The sequence below is a fragment of the Callithrix jacchus genome, chromosome 7 (genome assembly GCF_049354715.1).
Source record: "Callithrix jacchus isolate 240 chromosome 7, calJac240_pri, whole genome shotgun sequence".
Lineage (NCBI taxonomy): Eukaryota > Metazoa > Chordata > Mammalia > Primates > Cebidae > Callithrix > Callithrix jacchus.
The window spans coordinates 7,439,642-7,458,446 of record NC_133508.1 but is presented as its reverse complement, the minus strand read 5'-3'; the positions used below and the strand labels follow the sequence as shown (position 1 = coordinate 7,458,446).

General features: G+C 45.4%; 1 protein-coding gene and 1 long non-coding RNA gene across 10 annotated transcripts in view; one reads left to right on the top strand and one right to left on the bottom strand.

The window, feature by feature from the left end:
- The window catches only part of PFKFB3 (6-phosphofructo-2-kinase/fructose-2,6-biphosphatase 3), a 254,674-nt gene that overhangs the window by 191,840 nt on the left and 44,029 nt on the right, over positions 1-18,805 (top strand). The window lies entirely within an intron of this gene.
- On the bottom strand, positions 9,470-10,762 carry LOC128932534 (uncharacterized). The gene is made up of 2 exons (XR_008482440.2): positions 10,662-10,762; positions 9,470-9,622 (listed from the first exon to the last, which is right to left on the bottom strand). It is a non-coding gene; the product is annotated as an uncharacterized LOC128932534 (long non-coding RNA).

The following is an 18,805-nucleotide window of genomic DNA, read 5'->3' as shown; positions in this document are numbered from 1 at the left end:
CCATCTCTGTCGACACATTCTCTCCTCTTGCTCCAGTCTCTGCTTGTTTCAGCAGCTCAGTTTTCTCAGGATGGCCCCATGAAACTTCCTTGCCGCAGAACCCTTCTCTGGATGCTGTATCAATCATCTACATGTTAGTATGAATTTAGCTAATACGCTACCTCCGTATGTGACTCTACACTCAAAGTATCCCAGCAGAGGCACTCTCCCAGGTGCAGCAAGGTGAAACGGTCAGTTTCAGGGTCTGTTACCATATCCCTGTGTAAACACAGGTGCGGGAGGGAAATACTTGGAGATGACCGCGTGGAACTCTGTGTTCCTTTTCCATAGAATGAGTCTATTGTTCTCTGACTTCTCTCCATTGCTCAAGAACACTAATATCTCCTCTCTTGAAAAACTGACAGTGTGAGGACTGGGAAGCTGCAGTTTTAGCTCAGAAGTCTACAACTAGAACGAAGTTTCTAACATGTGCGGTGTTATATGCTCCAGGAGGAGGCAATGGAAAAGTACCAGCTGCTGTGGGTCGGCAGGCTTTCCTGCCTCCGACTCACTCGGGCCAAAGGTCTCGAATTAAGATGCATCTCAGAAAAGCCAAACAAAACCCATTCATTCTTCAAGGCTTCACATTCATTGTGGGAGAGTCCAAATGTAACCGTGGGACTGAGACGGCCCGGGCACAGTTGGGAAAGTTCAGAAAGTTTGTTCTTGTGCCCCTCGAGGCCGGCTTCCAGGGCTTCCCCACTCCCTTCCAGATGCCCGATGCCATCCTGCCGTATCTATGGCACCACAGACAGAGCTATCGGGAAGACAGCCACCAATGGCCCAGATGGCTTTTCCCGTTGAAACTTGACTTCTCTGTCCTGTGGCCTCAGACCCTGCTCTGGGTCGAAAAGTATTGCTCTTAATTAAACAGTTAGATGGATCCTTGCTGTGGCGTTGGCCAGCTGAGTAGGGCACCTTTGAAAACTAACATCACAGGCCAACCACGGTGGCTCACGTCTGCAATCCTAACACCTTGGGAGGCTGATGGGGGAGGGCAGTTTGAGCCCAGGAGTTGAAGACCACATGGGCAACACAGCAAGCCCTTGTCTCTACAAAACATTTTAAAAAATTAGCCAGGCATGGTGGTGCCTGCCTGTGGTCCCAGCTACTCAGGAGGCTGAGGTGGGAGGATTGCTTAACCCCAGGGGTTTGAGGCTGCAGTGAGCTGTGTTTGCACCACTACACTCCAGCCTGGGTGACAGAGTAAGACCCTGCCTCAAAAACAAACAGCCGGGCTTGGTGGCTAACCTCTATAATCCCAGCACTTTGGGAGCTTGAGGCAGGTGACGAGGTCAAGAGATCAAGAACATCCTGGCCAACATGGTGAAACCCAGTCTCTACTAAAAATACCAAAGTTAGCCGGGCATGGTGGCACACACCTGTAATCCCAGCTACACAGGGGCTGAGGCAGGAGAATCATTTGAACCCAGGAGGTGGAGGTTGTAGTGAGCAGAGATCATGCCATTGCACTCCATCCTGGGTAACAGAGCAAGATTCCATCTAAAAAAAAAAAAAAAGAAAGAAAAGGAGGGGTGAGCACCACACCCCTCAGTTTTGAACTTGAAGGGCTCTGGATTTTTGAAAGTCGGAGTAATGACCTTTGAAAGTAAAGAGATTTCTTCCGCTTAGTGGCACTGAAATAGAATCACAGGAAGCCAGCATGTGGGGTTCTGATCCAGCACCCTCGTTTTATAGGAAGGCACTGAGAACTCTGAGCAGGGGGCTGGTACACCCCATGTCACTTGAGGTTAGTGTCTGAGCAGGGACTAGGAGCCAACAGTCGTGACTTCTGGTCTACATTCCCCCCCAGTACCCACAGCCTCCCTAATACCCAAATCCTCATGTAACACTATGCAGTAAAGCATATGGAACTTTACATAGCATTGCCCAGGCTGTGCACGTTGAGGTGTTTCAAAGCAAAAAGGATTATAAAGTCTTTGTGACCGTCCCTCAACAAGAATGTCAGGGCTTTGGGAACAGGGCAGGAACCAGTTACCTTGGCGTACCATAGTGCTGTGACCATTACAATCATGCTTTGTAAGCTGCACATAGAAAGCTATGCACGTGCTTCACCTGGTTTCTTTTGACAAGGTGATGGGAGATGTGAATACTGTGGTTTTCTTTATCTTTTAAATGACCCAACTCTACCTCCACGGTAGAAGCAGGCATAGACCAACCATACCTGAGTGCATGACCGTGGCTGTTTTCCAATAAAACTTTATGAAAACGGGCAGCAGGTTGGATTGGTGTATGTGGGCTATAGTTGGCAAACTCCTGACTTAGGAGGTCCTTCATAGAAGATCAGTCCATTAGTCTGAAAATGCAGGAGGAAATGTGTGTGTTTAGTCAATTGGCTCAGAGACATTTCACAGAATCTGGGGTCTGAAAGTTTCTTTTTGTGGGGGGCGGGGGGAGTGGCTTATTGTCCCACAGTTTGACCACAGTGTATTTTAAAGTGGGTTGCACATTGCATGTTACTGTGTGTATTTCTGCTCATGTCTGCCTCCGTCTTCGATTGTAAAATCTCAGGTCTATGGTAGGGTCTGAGCTTTACTTATGCTTGTAACTTTCTTAGCACACTCTCTGTCACGGGATAGGTAATGAATGCATGTGAAGTCAATACATGAAGAGGCAGGAAGAAATGGTTTCTTAGAATACATGGGAAAAGGAAGCTGCTGCTGCCATTTGTGTATGATGTTAAATACTGATTAGTTTACCTATGATATCTATGTCTTTTCATTCATTATCTTTGGCGATAAGCGGGGTGTGGCACTGGACTTGTGATTCTGACTTTGACACCCTCTGGGTCCTTCCCCATCTGTCTTTATTGTCTGATCTCCAGAGACAGGACACCTGGCATCTCTGCAGTCTGCTTGGGTATTCACAGGGCGCACAGCACCCCACCGATGGTTGGGTTCTTGAACTAGGTCAGTCATTTTTCCAATCTGCCGCTTGTCTCCTGGAGTAGAAGGGGGAAGAAATATAACAGAAACGTCTAAAATTGTAAGAGAGACCAAAAAATAAAACACAAACAAAAAAACAGCTTTCTGACTGTCAGCTTCACTGAGCAGTGCCGTTGCTTTTTCCGACATTAAGCACCATTTGGGAACAGGGAGTGTTAGGTGCCAGGGGCCCTGGCTTTCCCAGGTGCGTGTTGTAGGTACCTGCACCAAATTGTTAGACCTGCAGTCCGCTCTGGGCAAGCTGCTGAACTGCTGGATTGAGCCCCAGCAGCTGACTGGGAAAAGAGCAAGGTACAGTTGGAGACCCAGGAGGAGAAAGTCCATGCTCCTCCCAAGAAGCAGGGCAATTTTATGATCCGTTTCCTCAAAAACAAACAGTGATTGTGTGAAATGAGAAAGGCTGAGGGGAAGAGCTTGAGATTTTTTTTTTTTCCCAGACGTACATTGTTCGTGCCTTCTCTTCATGACTCTTTGCTGAAGGTCTTCCTTGTGGCAGAACAGGGCTACCCTGGCTGTGATTGTAACCACCCGATGGGTTCACCTTGCCTGCTGCCTAGATAGAGCCAATTTATCAAGACAGGGAAATTGCAATAGCAAAAAATTGATTTACGTAGAGCCAGCTGTGCAGAAGACTGGAATTTTATTACTCAAACAAGTCTCCCTGAGCATTCGGGAATCAGTTTTTAAGGATAATTTGGTAAGTCGGGGAAGGCTAGTGAGATGACTGTGGGGATTGGTTGGGTCAGAGATGAAATCACAGGGAGTCGGAGCTGTCCTCTTGCAGTTAGCCAGTTCCTGGGAGGGGCCATAAGATCAGATGAGCCAGTTTATCCGTCTGGGTGGTGCCAGCTGATCCATCAGGTGCAGGGTCTGTAAAATATCTCAAGCACGGATCTTGGGAGCAGTTTAGGGAGGATCAGAATCTTGTAGCCTCCAACTGCGTGACTCCTAAGCCATAATTTCACATCTTGTGGCTAATTTCTTAGTTCTACAAAGGCAGTGTAGTCCACAGGCAAGAAGGAGGTTTGTTTTGGGAAAGGGCTATTATCCTCTTTGTTTTAAACTATAACCTATAAACCAAGTTCCTCCCAAAGTTAGTTCAGCCAGAGAATGAACAAAGCTTGGAAGTCAGAAGCAAGATGGAGTTAGTCAGAGAGAGCTAACCTGACCGTCTCAGGCATCATTTCGCAATGGTGGTTTCATGAAGAACATCGCTGAGGTCCTGACCATCAGTGCCTGGTACCGAGTACGTGTTTCAGAGGTCAGCCTTTTCCTTCGCTGCTCCCACTCTATTTAGCTCTCATGACAGATCTGAAGAAACCATTGCAGTGTTTCCTCAATTTCCCCATCAGTCAGCTGCAGGCGGACTTAGTGGAATCCTCAAGCAGTGAGACCTCCTAGCTTCAGGGACCAAAAAACATGAGTAGATTAACACTTCCCAGGAGCAAATGGCTATTGATAAGGATCTCATCTCTGTCCTGAGAACTTAGATGCTACAATTATAGTTAAATGGATAATAAATGTAAAAAGTCACCTCTAAGTACTAGACTCCAGCACTCCCCTTGTCATTAGCTAGACATCAGAAACTTGGCTAAAACCAAGGCTTTTTTTGCCCTCAAGAATTGACTTTTTTGTAAAATGAGTTTTATTGAGATACAATTCACATAGCATAACATTTACCCTTTTAAAATATACAATTCAGTGCTTCTCATCTATTTATAGAGTTGTGTAACTACCATGACAATCAGATTTCAGGACATTTTCATTACTGAGGATACAGGCTCTGTATCCTCAGATGGTCACTCCTCAGTCTCCCCATGCCAACCCCGAGGCAACCACTAATTTACTTTCTGTCTCAATAGATTTGCTCCACTAGCTATTTCACATGAGTGGAATCATATACTACGTGGTTTTTTGAGACTTGCTTCTTCCATTTAGCTTAATGTTCTTGAGGCTGATTTTTTTTTTTTTTTTTGAGGTGGAGTCTCTGTCACCAGACTGGAGTGCAGTGGTGCAATCTTGGCTCACTGCAACCTCCGCCTCCCGGGTTCAAGCAATTCTCCTGCCTCAACCTCCCGAGTAGCTGGGACTACAGGTACATGCTACCACACCTGGCTAAGTTATATATTTTTAGTAGAGATGGGGTTTTACCATATTGGCCAGGCTGGTCTCGAACTCCTGACCTTGTGATTTGCCCACCTCGGCCTCCCAAAGTGCTGGGATTACCAGCGTGAGCCACCACCCCCGGCTGCAGCTGATTTATATTGTACCTCTTTATTCCTTTTTACTGCTGAATAGCATTCTGTTGTGTGAGTGTGGCACCACATTTGTCTGTCCATTTGTCAGTTGAGATACATTTGGGTTGCTCATACTTTTTGGCTATTATGCATTATGTTGCAGCGAAGCTTGGTGCACAGGTCTTTGGCTAGGACATGTGTTTTCACTTCTCTTGGATACATAACTAGGAGAGGAACTGCTAGGTCATATGGTAACGATGTGTTGAAAATTTAACTGGCAAACCATTTTTCAAACTCATTGCAACATTGTACATTCCCAGCAGCACTGTATGTTGGCTAATTTCCCCACATCCCTGTCAACACATGCAATTGCCCATCTTGTTGATCGTAGCCATCCTAGGGAGTGAAGGGACAACTCGTTGTGGTTTTATTTGCATTTCTCTAATGATGAATGATATTGAACAACTTTGTGTGTGTTCAATGGCCATTTGCATATGTTCTTTAGAGAAATGTCTATTCAAATTCTTTGCCTATTTTTTTTTTTTGAGTCTTGCTTTGTTGCCCAGGCTGGAGTGCAGTGGCGCAATCTCGTCTCACAACTTCTGCCTCCCAGGTCCAAGCGATTCTCTTGCCTCGGTCTCCTGAGTAGCTGGGATTACAGGCATGTGCCAGCTCGTCCAGCTAATTTTGTATTTTTAGTAGAGACAGGGTTTCACCATGTTGGTCAGGCTGGTCTTGAACTCCTGACCTCAGGAAATCCACCCTCTTTGGCCTCCCAAAGTGGTGGGATTATAGGCCTGAGCCATTGTGTCTGACCCTTTTGCCTATTGAGTTTTTATCATTTTATTGTAAAGTTGTATTATTTACATATTTTGTACTATTGCCTTATCAGGTATATTATTTGCAAATATTTCCTCCTCCTCCCTTCGCTGTCTCTTCACTTTCTTGATGGTGCTGTTTGAAGTGCAAACATTGTTTGTTTTGATGAATGTAAGTAAAAGTTTATCAACTTTTACTTTTAGCTTCTACATCTGTGACATTTTATCTAAGATATCCTTGCTGGCCAGGTGCTGGCTCATGCCTGTAATCCCAGCACTTTGGGAGGGCAAGGCGGGTGGATGACCTTAGGTCAGGAGTTCGAGACCAGCCTGGCCAACATGGTGAACCCCCGTCTCTACTAAAAGCACAAAAAATTGTCCAGACATGGTGGCAGGCACCTGTAATCCCATCTACTCAGGAGGCTGAGGCAGGAGAATCGCTTGAACCTGGGAGGTGGAGGTTGCAGTGAGCTGAGATGATGCTACTGTACTCCGGCCTGGGCAACAAGAGTGAGACTCCATCTAAAAAAAAAAAAAAAAAAAATCCTTGCCTAACCCAAAGTCAAGAAGATTTATCCCTGTATTTTATTTTAAGAGTTTCATAAGTGTTACCTCTTACATTTAAGTCTATGATCCATTTTGAGTTGATTTCTGTGTATGGTGTGAGATTGGAGTTCAGATTCATTATTTTGAATGTAGATATTCAGTTGTTCTTAGCATCATTTGCTGAAAAGCCTGTTTTTTTGTGTTCCCTTGGCACCTTTGTTGAAAGTCAATGACCATAAATGTACAGGCTTATTTATGGATGAACTCTGCATTCTGTTCCATTGATTTTCATGTCTGTGTCATGCCAGTACCACAATGTCTTGATTGCTGTCCCTGTGTAGTAAGTTTGAAATTAAGAACCGCAAGTCCTCCAACTTAGTTCTTCAAAAGATGATGCTTATTTTAAAATAAAGGCTTGTTTGTCATATAATTTGATTGTGTGTTGGAAAATAGTTTTAGATTTTGGGAGGTTTGCTTAAGTTAGTCAATATTCTTTCATGGAGGGCAAAAGCTTTATGTGCCCAGCTGTTCAACAACAATACACACACACACACACACACACACACACACACACACACACATATATTGGTATATATATATTCTATTTATAAGTATATATATATTCTATACATAAAGATATATATTTATATATACAAATATATGTATAAAGTTTCCTGAAAGTCTAAATTATCTATAAACATATATATATATATGTATAAAAATTCTATAGTAAGTCTTCTCATTCATTTGGAGTGGGCATGTGAGTCAGCCTTTGGCTGGTGGTTGAAACCTTCTTGAAGAGCCTTATTTCAGAAGTTGGATTTGCTCAATGGGTGTTTGCCCATCACTTCCTCCATGGCCTGTGCTAGCTGCTGGGAGAGAGAGAGAAAGGAGACAAAATTGCTTTCAGGATGCTCACTATAGAGCAAAGAATGAGTCACAATGTTAGAGCTGAATTCTTTTTTGAGACGGGGTCTGGCTCTGTCATCTAGGCTGGAGTGCAGTGGCATGATTACAGCTCACTGCAACCTCCGCCTCCTGGGCTCAAGCCATCCTCCCACCTGAGCCTCCTGAGGAGCTAGGACCACAGGCACATGCTACCACACCCAGCTAATAAAAAAAAAAATTATAGAGTTTTTAGTAGGATTTCACCATGTTGTCCAGGCTGGTCTCGAACTCCTGAGCTCAAGCAATCTGCCTACCTCAGCCTCCCAAAGTGCTGGAATTACAGGCTATCAGTACAATGATACAGTGGCTGAGCCACTGCACCTAGCCATTAGAGCTGAATTTCTGGAGACTGTCAGTGTAAACTCCCTTGCTTTGTAGATATGAAAAGGAAGCCTAGAGAAGGACAGCTTTGGGTGAAAGCCATAGTGTCCACACAAGTAAATAATGGTGAGCATAGTGCCTTGCATATAGTAGGTCCTCAGCAAATATTCACCATGATTAACTTACTAGATGGTGTGTAGGCCAGTGGCTGGAATATTTAACCATGAGCGCACAGACTCAATGTTGAGAATGCGCTCAGCTCCTTGCTGCAGTGAGTTTTTAAAGATTCCTTTGTGCTCCCTGCCTAGCCTGGGGCTATTGCTGGCCTCCTGGCAACATCCACCTGGCTGAGCCCAGCAGCCCTTGCTCTGGAGACAGAAATTGCCCTTTTTTCCCCTTCTTTCCCCTTCTTTTTTTTATTTTTGGCACAGGGTGTCTTGAGAGAGGTTGAATAGCCACCCTGGAGTTTTGCCAGAGTCACAAGATGAGGAAGGTCAAGGGTAGGAAGAGAGCAGTGTGAGGAGATGGGAAGGAAGTTTGACATCATGTGGTTTGAATGGCTCAAAATGCTGAAATGCCAGCTTTAGTTCAAGCAGTTTAGATGTTCAGGAAGCCTGGCGTTTCCCCCTAGAGTCATTTGTTTAGTCCTGTCTGGTGGGCTTGGCTGGCCGATTCCACAGACTTGTGATCAAGAAGTTCTCTAGGCAGAACAGAGACGTGGCCTCCATGCCTGCTGGGTAGGCATGCAATTCTAGGGCCCCAGGGTCTCCTGTGAACCCAGCATCGCCCAGATCGAGTCCCCAGGGTGGCAGATGTCTGGCATCAATCGTGGGTGGGGTGCGGTGGTGGGACACTGAGTTTAGTTCAAGGAAGTATTGCCAGGGTTTGTGTGTTCTTCTGTGCCACTAACAGAGAAAATGAATTTGAATATGGAGCACGATTCAGTGCACATCAGACCTGAAGGAGAAGGCAGAGTCCAGGTGAAAAGCAGGCACGGGGCCACATTGCCCGAGGTAGAACGGGGCTCTGTTCCTAGCCAGCTGGAGATGTCCGCTGCTGACATGGTATTCTCTACCTGAGTTTCCTCATTCAGCACCGAGTCCCCCGGCTCTACCCTTCTTTCATCTGTAACCCCACTACCTTTCAGCAAGTTGTATAATGTACTTATCTGCTACGTTTGTGATTTACTGTCTTCCTCATCTCCTGCTCTGAAAGGACAGACGTCTTGCTTTTCGTGTTTGGATGCATTCCAAGATTCTGGAAGACTTGGAAGACAGCAGGTGGTCCGTACACATTTGTTGAATATGAGTAGTCACAGGGCCAATTTCACTGTGTTTTTATGCGGACAAAATGACTTTCTATTGTCGTATGCTTGGGGCAGTGCCAGCCCTGAGCAGTGTGCCCTGAACCGCATTTCAGCACACAGCGAGGGTTTTATCTGTCAAGCAATCCCACGTCCCGTGTCTGGGCAGGCCTAGGACAGCTCTGCTTTTAACCTGTTTACTGAAATAATTGCTAACAGTGCTTTCTTTCAGTTAAAAAAAAAATCGCTCATTTTAGCTAGTAAATTATATGGTTTTGCTGCATGTAAGTGTTTTTACTCATTCATTTAAGAAACTTAAAAAAAAAAAAAAAATCTGCCATGTGGCGTGCACCTGTAATCCCGGCTGCTCGGCAGGCTGAGGTGGGATGATGCTTGAGCCCGGGAGTTCCAATCCAGCCTGGGCAACGTAGAAAGGCCCTAACTCTACAAAAAGCAGAAAAAAAGAAGAAAAAATATACTGATTAGGTATGATGCTAAGAGCAACGGCCATAGTGCCTTTCCTTTTAGAGCTTACTGTCTTCAGACTTTCTCACTGGAGAACTTGCAAAATTAAATAATTTAAATTTAAAACTGTTGGAACTTTAAATTATCTGAGCCCTGAGAGAAATGTGGCTGTCTGGGTTAAGTCACATAGCATGCAGTGACAACTTCTGCTTTTTTTCCTGTAAATGATTACGAATGACTGAATGACACCAGAAATAAACCCCCTGCATGGCGGCCCCTCCGAATGTTACTCTTGTCCTCACGGAGGGTTAAAGCCATCTTCCATGGAAGGCAGCAAACCGCTCTAATCACATCGCTGTAACATGTACCCCAGCCTTGTGCGGAAAATGTTGCAACCTTGCTGACACTGTCTGCCCGTGGTAAGCACAACCTTAGCTTCTTCACTTTAGAGCAGGGACCCTGTCCTTCGGGGTCTGTGTTTTCCTGGTGCCCGTTCTCAAGCTCTGTACTCAAATAAATAAACCCCATGCTTCATCGTATTTTCTGTTTCACCTTATTTAAGGTCGACAGACTTTAAGAACATAATTAGGTAGACAACCTCATGACCTGAACACATGGTTAATAATAATAATTGGATTGGCATTTCTGTGGTTCCCCACTGTTTTAGGAGAGGTTTTCTTTTTGGTTTATTTTTAAAAATATTGATCCATGTTCATGCTTTGTATAGTAACCCCAACGAGGTAGAAGTGACTCCGTCACCCTTTTACTGACTGCAATAACTGGGGTCTGAGCACCAGCCACTTGGTGAGAGTGGCAGAGCCAGGGCGCTCTGGTCCCAAAGCCCGGATTCCCACGGGCTTTCCTGCTGAGTCACGCTGTCTGCTGGGAGCTGTCGACCCGCCGTCTCTTTCTCTAACTTCCACCCGATAATTCTGCATTGCTCGGGAATAAGCAGCTTCTTTCTTGTTCTTTCCTACACATGCGTAGGTTACACTCTGATTATAGGCAGGATACACACCTTGAATTAAGGGGAAGGCTGAAGCCTAGACTTCTTCCGATCTCTAGTCCTGCCTGGTCAGTGAAGTTCCCGAGTCCTCAGTTGAGGTCTGAGTCGGCCCTGCAGAGCAGGGACAAACACGGCAGCTTTTTCATGTTCCTCTGCCTCCCTCTAGTGACTCCAGTCCGAAACAGTGCGGCTGGGAACTGTTGCAAGAACAGGGCCCTGCCAAATGCTGAGCTTCCTCTATTCCTTCTGCCCTTTCCTCCCTCACGCCTACCGTGGGTGAAGCGCTGTACCCAACGTGAAGGGCGCAAAGAAAAGCCTGACTCGGAATCTCCTGCTCAGGTCGCCTTGGCAACTTATCCGTGTACCCAAAGAAGCAAAGATGACTTAACAGTTTCAGAGAAGAGTGGCCACTTCTTTGAAACTACTTTTTCTTTCCTGAGCTTTCTTGTGTGAAGTGCAGAACTTTAAGAGTTCCATTAAGGGTCGGGCATGGTGACTGACACCTGCAAATCTCAGCAATTTGGGAGGCTGAATGGGTGGACCACTTGAGGTCAGGAGTTCAAGAACAGCCTGGCCAACATGGTGAAAACTTGTCTTACTAAAAATGCCAAAATTATCCAAGTGTGGCGGCAGGCACCTGTAGTCCCAGCTACTTGGGAGGCTGATACAGGAGAATCACTTGAACCTGGGAGGCGGAGGTTGCAGTGAGCTGAGACTGTGCCACTGCACTCCAGCCTGGGTGACAGAATGATACTCTGTCTCAAAACCAAGGCAAAAGAGTTCCATTAAGGGAAGCAGGACCACTTTTAAGTGCCGTGTCTGCGCACGGCCTCCTGACCACCTGGCTGCTGCTTTTCCCCCCTGCTTCCTGTCCTCCCTTCCTCTCCCCCTCACTCTACTCTCCCATCTTTCTCTGGTGCTCTTTTTGTGTATTGTTCTCCTCTGCCAATCAACATGCAGGACAACGAAGCCAGGCACAGCAGCAGGCACTGCCCGGCCCTGCCCGGCCCTGCTGGTCGCTCTCACGCCTGAAGAGCTTGTTTACCTCTTCTAGTTTCCAGCAATGCGTAGACGGTGAACACTCAGAGGTGGGCTGGGGCAGGAGTCGGACTTCTCAAGGACACCGTAGTCCAACAAACACTAAGGAGTTCGCTGCCAGCGTCTTAGAGCAAGGCGAGGCTCTGGAGTAGGGTCACTTCTACTTGGAATGGAGAAAAGGGCTTCTGATGTTCTTTTATTTATTTACTTTTTGAAATGGAGTCTTCCTCTTGTCGCCCAGGCTGGAGTGCAATGGCGCGATCTCAGCTCATCACAACCTCCGCCTCTTGGGTTCAATTGATTCTGCTACCTCAGCCTCCCAAGTAGCTGGGATTACAGGCACGTGCCACCACGCCCAACTCATTTTTGTATTTCTGGTAGAGACAGGGTTGTGCCATGTTGGCCAGGCTGGTCTCAAATTCCTGACCTCGCGGTCTGCCCACCTTGGCCTCCCAAAGTGCTGGGATTACAGGTGTGAGCCACCGCGCCCGGCCTGATGTTCTTTTTCTACAAGGATCCAAGCGCCTTGGATTGGCCATCACCACCTGCAGAGCCCAGCTCGGCATTCATGTCTTCATTCCCCTCTGCTGTCCCTGGGGCATATCCAGGGTCCCTGGACCATGAGTTTCCAGCTCACTCTCAGGTGCCTGACAACTTTGGTGGACCTCAGATGAGACCTCTGCTAACCACAGAAACAAAGCTTCTCCCGTGCTCATGGCCTGAGGAAACTCCAGAAAGGTGTTAGATGGATGCCTCTTACACTGTGTCAGACCATTGTCATCTATGCACCTCGTATTACTGTGCCTGAGCCCAGTGTATTGCAGTCCAGTGTCTGTCTCTCCTGCTGAAATGGAGACAGCTAGAGGGTCGGCACGGTGCGAACTGATTTTTGTATTCCCAGTGTCTGAGACATGATTGGTGCTCAATAATTGCTTGTTTCAGGGATAAATGAATGAAAAAAAAAATGAGTGATCATTAGCCTCAGCGAAACCTTGTTCCCAAAGTCACACACACACTCATTTATTTCCTCCGAAGGACAGATGCTAGGCCAGCAGGTCTTCATGGTTTTATAATCTCTATGGCAACAGATAAGACATTTGGGTGCATTTGAAGAAATGATGGAAGATAGCAGGATACCAAGGCCAAAAAGAGCGGGAGAGGAAACTGATAGGAAGTGCCTGCTGATTCTAATAACCGTTTTCAGGATTATGGTCATAGTTTTAGTAGCAAGAATTAAAAAATGCACAGAATTCTGCCCTTTCCTTACCAAGGTTAGATAAGGGCACAAATCCTTTAATGACATTAAAGAGAAAGAGAGAGAAAAGAAAAAACAGAGAGAATGAGAGCATAGAAACTGTGGCCAGAGGACTAACTCGAAAACTTGCAATATTCAGATAAAAAGCCCTCCTTCATGCCAGACTCTGACAATGGATTATTTTTTCTTTTTTCTCTTTCTTTTTCTCTTTCTCTCTCTTTTTCCCTCCCTCCCTCCCTCCCTCCCTGCCCCTCACCCCCTCCCTCCCCCTGTCCCCTCTTTTCCCCTCCCTCCCTCCCTCCCTCCCTCCCTCCCCCCTTCCTTCCTTCTTTCCCTTTCTTTCTGGGATGCAGTCTCGCTCTGTTGCCTAGGCTGAAGTGCCATGGTGCAATCTTGGCTCACTGCAACCACCACCTCCCAGGTTCAAGTGATCCTCCCACCTCAGCCTCCCAGCTGGATCCATAGGTGTGTGCCACCACACTCAGCTAATTTTTTGTACTTTTGGTAGAGACAGGGTTTAACCATGTTGGCCAGGCTGGTCTCAAACTCCTGAGCTCAAGCAGTCTGCCCACTCGGCTCCCAGAGTGTCAGGATTACAGGCATGAGCCACCCGTGCCCAGCTGGATTCTGTATTTTCTAGTGAGAGCTTCACAACAAACATGTGCTTTTCTGGGCAGCAGTGTTCCTTCAGGCAGATCTGTGCATTGGACAGCTCTCTGTTTGCCGTCCTCTCGCCTTGACTTCCGTGACCTCTCTCCTTTTGTGCTCCAGACCCCATCCAGCGCACTGCCTGCTGCCTTGCTGGCAGTTTTGCAAATCACATATGACAGTAACTTATGTGTTTATTACCCAGTGCTGTTGGCATTTTCACTGGGGAAACCCAGAGCCCCGCAAGTCTTTCTGAACTCAAGAATAAGATTTTTTTAAAATTTTTTCAGATGGAGTCTCACTGTTGCCCAGGCTGGAGTGTGGTGGCGGTATCTCAGCTCACTACAACCTCTGCCTCCTGGATTCTGGCGATTCTCCTGCCTCAGCGTCCTGAGTAGCTGGGTCCACAGGCACACACCACCATGCCCAGCTAATTTTTGTATTTTTAGTAGAGATGGGGTTTCGCCATGTTGGCCAGGATGGTCTCTTGACCTCATGATCTGCCCAGCTCAGCCTCCCAGTGGTCTTGATCTCTTAACCTCATGATCTGCCCAGCTCAGCCTCCCAAAGTGCTGGAAGAATAAGATTTTTAATAGCAAGGGGTTAAGTGCAGTGGAGTGGGAAGGTGGATATTTTGAAGAGGGAATTAGCCTCACGTCTTCCCAACTATGCCCCAGAGCCCACTAGTTGGCTCAAGTTCCTTATCCTGCTCTGTTTAAATGGGCTGTCACATGATTCTAGGTCTAGAGGAGACTAATTGCTGCTGCTGGAAATGTCAGTCTTTGAAGGACAAGTGCAGGAGTGCTGGCTACTTTATGGGACTGTATCACCAGTGCAGGCCTGTGCCCATGGGGGACAATGACAGCTCCAAAATCTCACAGGTTGACACCATTGTTGTCCTGTTTCCATGCAGCTGGGAGACCTCAGTGGGAATGGCGATTTCTTCTTGGTTTGATCTCAAGTCAGCCATGTTGCTACCAACAACTCGCACATTCATAGGGCCCATCCTGGGGGACATTTGGGCCACTTGTTTTGGGCCATTGTAGCAACTAACACTTTTTTCTCATTTTACCAACATGGAAAAAAAGCATTATAATGACGCCCTTTGGGATTGAGATCATTTGTAAGGAGCGAAATCTAATGCATTGTGTGGATTTAAAATGTACAACATTTGGCTAGGCACGGTGGCCCATGCCTATAATCCTAGCACTTTGGGAGGCCAAGGCAGGCGGATCTCCTGAGGTCAGGAGTTTGAGACCAGCCTGACCAACATAGAGAAACCCCGTCTCTACTAAAAATACAAAATTAGCCGGGTGTGGTGGCGCATGCCTGTAATCCCAGCTACTCAGGAGGCTGAGGCAGGAGAATCACTTGAACCCTGGAGGCAGAGATTGCAGTGAGCCAAGATCTCACCATTGCGCTCCAGCCTGAGCAACAAGAGTGAAACTGTCTCAATATATATAGTGTATGTGTGTATATAGCATATATATACACACACTATATCTATAGCTTATATATATATACATTCTATATATGTATATATGCACATCATATACTATATATATAGTGTGTGTGTGTGTGTGTGTGTGTGTGTGTGTATATATATATAAAAGAAATATCCTTGGGTTAGAATTAAATTACGTTAATTGGAGGTGACTTAGAGTGACTATATCATCCTAAACTTGTCCTTTTAAAATTCAGAACTGCGTTCCAGACAGTTTCTAACACCATCTAGCCAAGCTGCTTTTCATGACTAAAAGGAAACATTTGCACGATGGGGCCCGTGTTCTTTTGAGCTCTAGCCTGTGGGTCCAGAATTTGGCTGTAAAATAACATTAGCTGAAGTCGCCCCCCGGTGGCTAAAGTGGTGATTGCAGGTTATACCAATGCAGAATTTGTAGTATGGTACTGAGTCATTTTAAAATTAATTTCCCAGTTTATTTTAATGTTTCAATAAAGTTTCTTTTGGAAAAAGGAGAAAGAGAGTACTTTCTAGCCAATGTGTCTTGTTTAAGCAGAAGGCTTTTGTCATTTTTATACTCACGAAAGTTATGAATAATGCTATGAGACGAATATGTCTTCCTGCAGATCTTAGGATAACGTGTTCATTCTGAAGTAAGACATGCCTCCCGAGGCACTGAGAGAATGGGTCATCGTGGGCTGGGAGCGGTGGCTGATGCTTGTAATCCCAGCACTTTGGGAGGCCAAGGTGGGTGGATCACCTGAGGTCAGAAGTTTCAGACCAGCCTGGCCAACATGGCGAAACCCTGTCTCTACTAAAAATACAAAAATTAGCTGGGTGTGGTGGCCCGTGCCTGTAATCCCAGCTACTCGGGAGACTGAGGCAGGAGAATTGCTCAAACCCAGGAGGCAGAGGTTGCAGTGAGCTGAGATCGTGCCACTGCACTCCAGGCTGGGCAATGAGAATGAGACTCTGTCTTTAAAAAAAAAAAAGAGGCATCTGGAGGGGGCGATATTGGAGCAGAAATCAGGAGGAGGCATGTGGGAAGTAGAAAAGTTCCTCTTTAAAGTTTCCTTTCTTGTTAAAGAATAAATCATAAGTGTGCTAATAGCTTTGTTAAGCCCTATCCTATGTAGCTGTTAGACATGCCATGGTTACAGGCATGTACTACACTCTGTGTCCTTGTACTTTAACTGAGATATCTGTGCTGAGTGTGCTCACAGGCATGTCCCAGCTAGCCATTGCTTTCCCCTGTTCAGAAAAGTTTTAAGTTGTTAGCCAATCTGGTTTCAGTTTAGATTGTGACCTTTGGCTCCAACCAATGGAGATCAGACACAGCAGTAAGGATGACCCCAAATGCGTAAGGAATAACTATGTCTGCTTTTCCTTTGTTTATTGTACTCTCCTGACAAGATGGCTAATGAGAGTACCCTTCCTGCAGTCCAGGAAGCAAAAAAGTAAGAATTGCTTTTCTGAGAGATCCGTTGTCTCAGTGCTAATTTTTCTTTGCAATACCAGGCATCTGTTTCCAGCAAGGCGCTGAGGTGAGGGGAATGACTTCTAGGCAGCGGCTTGTATCGAGCCCAGAAGAAAGCATGCGGTGTGCTTGGAAAGCTAGACGAGTGTGCATGTGTGCATGTGTGTGTGCTGTGCATGTATGGTGTGCATAAGTGTGTGCATGGTGTGTATGTATGATTGTGTGGTTTATGTGTGTATGGTGTTTGTGTCATGTGTATGGTGTATTCATGTGTGTATATGGTGTTTGTCATGTATGCTGTGTTCCTGTGTGTATGGGGTTATGTGTATGATGTGTTCATGTGTGTGTATGGTGCATTCATATGTATGTATGGTGTATTCAGGTGTGTGTATTGTTTGTGTTATGTGTATGGTGTGTTCATGTGTGTATGGTGTTTTCATGTTTGTCGTGTATGGTGTACTCGTGTGTGTATGGTGTTTGTGTCATGTGTATGGTGTGTTTGTGTATGGCATATTCATGTGTGTATGGTGTGTGTATGGTGTGTTCATGTGTGTATGGTGTTTTCATGTTTGTGTCGTGTATGGTGTTCTCGTGTGTGTATGGTGTGTCATGTGTATGGTGTGTTGGTGTATGGCATATTCATGTGTGTATGGTGTGTGTATGGTGTGTTCGTGTGTGTATGGTGTTTGTGTCATGTATATGGTATATTCATGTGTGTATGGTGTGTTCATGTGTGGTGTGAGTGTGCTTGCATATGTGTATTGTGTGTATGTGTGGCATTGTGTGTATGATGTGTGTATGGCATGTGTATAGGGTGTGTGCATGTGTGATTACATGTGTGTGCTATGTGGGATATGCACGTGTGGTGTTTGTATATGTATATGGAGTGTGAATGCATGTGGTATGTGCATGTGACATGTACAAGTATGTGGTGTGTGTGTTCACATAACAGACAGAATAGTGTAATGAATCTCTGTGAACTCATTATCTGATTCAATTCATGGCCAATCTTATTTCACCCATATTCCCACTAACTCATTCTCCCTAGTATCACGTTCAAGCAATTCCCATATATCATCTCATTTTATCTGTAAAAACCTTATATGTATTTGTAAGTAAGTATAAAATGATATATCTATATTGAAACTTCTCTAAAAATGTTCTTTTTTAAAAACATAACCACATTACCATTATTACACCAAGAAAATTAACATTAATGTTTAGTATCATCAAGTCCTTAGTCAATTGTTCAAATTTCCAGTGGTCTTGTGCCAGTTTTTTTTTTTTTTTTTTATAATAGGATCCAGATAAGGTCCACACACTGAGATTCATTGATGTCTGTTAAGTTGTCTTAGATCTAGAGTTTTGTGTTTCCCCACTTTTCCTTGCAATTTATTTATTGACACTTGCAGGATTGCCCAGTTCAGATTTTGCTGATTACATCTCCAGGGTGTACTTTGACCTGGTATTCTGTGTTCTGTATTTCCTATAAATCAGTACTTGGACATAGACGTTTGACCGAACTCAGGTTGATGGATTTCGTTTTTTGGCAAGACTACTTTATTTATTTATTTAGAGACAGTGTCTCACTCTTGTTGCCCAGGCTGGAATGCAGTGGCTAGATCTCAGCTCATTACAACCTCCGCCTCCTGGCATCAAGTGATTCTCCCACCTCAGCCTCCCACGTAGTTGGGATTATAGGTGCCCACCACCATACCCAGCTAATTTTGGTATTTTTAGTAGAGATGGGGTTTCACCATGTTGGCCAGGTTGGTCTTGTACTCCTGACCTCAGGTGATCTGCCCGCCTCAGCCTCCCAAAATGCTGGGATTACAGGCATGAGCCATTGTGCCTGACCTTGGCAAGGCTACCTTAGAGAAAGTATTCTGTTTTTCATGAGATAAACATTTCTTGATATCCAGTTGTCTTTCTTTTGGAGATGTTAGTAGCTGTTTATGAACTCATTAGGTGGTACTATTTATCCACTCAAACATTTATGGGATTTAGGTTGTTTATAGGTTTTTGCTATTATGAGCAATGCTGCTCTACATATTCTTGAGCTGCCTCCCGGTAATAGCTTGAATACGAACTTCCTCAGAAGTGGAACAGTGGTCGTCGAGTATGTTCAGGTTCAGTTTTACCAGTCTATGCCAAATTGTTTTCCGAATGAAAACAATTTGCAGTTTACACGTTCACCAGCAGGGGATTCATGAAGTGAATCTTGGGCAAGTTCGCTTCCTGGTCTCACTTTTCAAGTTTTGCCAGTCTTATGAATA